The sequence below is a fragment of the Corylus avellana genome, chromosome ca1, assembly GCF_901000735.1.
Source record: "Corylus avellana chromosome ca1, CavTom2PMs-1.0".
Taxonomy (NCBI): domain Eukaryota; kingdom Viridiplantae; phylum Streptophyta; class Magnoliopsida; order Fagales; family Betulaceae; genus Corylus; species Corylus avellana.
Genome location: NC_081541.1, coordinates 43394767 through 43395992, shown reverse-complemented (window position 1 = coordinate 43395992; position 1226 = coordinate 43394767).

Below are 1226 nucleotides of genomic sequence, written 5' to 3'. Positions count from 1 at the left end.
TTTTTTCTTAATTCACTAAAGAAAAATGTACATACACTTTGATCTGCTGGTTGATGTGTCGGTGTCTATCAATCATTGAATATTATTTTACTTTTTAACAAGCTCAGTAAAATAGAGGTGTGATGGCAGGTGACCGGATGTAGTATATAGAATTACTCATCCGTCATCTCTCTCTCATTATGATCAATCAAATAGAGGATAGGAATGGATAACATAAGGGCTACTTTCATTATCCAATTTTGTCATGCAATAATGTGCATGAGAACAAGAGCACTAGAATCGAAGATGATGTTGCACTAATTATACTTGTCTTTATTGGATTTTCCCTTTCCCTAGAGTCGATAACGTAAAGAGGTTGCTGATGAGGCTTTTTTATGGATAAAAAGAGAAAGGAAGAGATGATCATGATAACACATTATAAACAAAAAGAAGAAGTAGTATTCCAATGGAAGAAAAGCTAGCTAGCCAGATAGAAGAAGCAAGCTTCTCGTGATGAAAACCCAATCAATATGTTTCTTTTTCCTTTATTATTTTCCTTCAATTGCTCTTAATTTGTCTCAACTCCCACCCAACCTGCAGTTGCAGGCAAATGATGTAAGCAATGCCACAAATGCTTAGCCCCTCAAACATATATACAATGTTTTTGGGGTGAGATGATGAAACCACGCATTCAATGGTAAAGAATATTTTGCTTTATAGTGTATATATGTATGTATGGATTTATTAGGTTGGAAAATGCAAAACTTTTCCTACAACTTTATTTATAATTGGTAAAATAATCAAGAGAAATTGATACATTTTGTATGAAGATCTTTGTTCCAAAAATAGGAAAAAAATTATTTAGAGCTTGTTGCACACAAGGCTTGTTTGTGTGTGTGTTTGAGTAGCCTAAAAGTGCGTTTACACTAAAAAAATTCGTTTGGTAAAAAAAATTGAAAGCACTTTTAAGGGTTAAAAAATCTTAAAAATTGTCAAAACGCACTTTTGGCAAAAAGCTTAAAAATAAAGTTTTTTTTTTTACTTAAAAACTCTATTTTTCAAATACAATCTCAGGCGTCCTCTAAAAGTGGTTTCAAGAGGGACACGACATGATCATAGTAGCATCTACCGACTAGGAACCAACAGCAAGAAGAACCTAAACGATGAAAATTGCAAGCGCTCCCTTAAGTTCGATTGAGTCATAGTTTGGTCTAAATCCATTAGAATATCAGTGGGATTCAAAATAA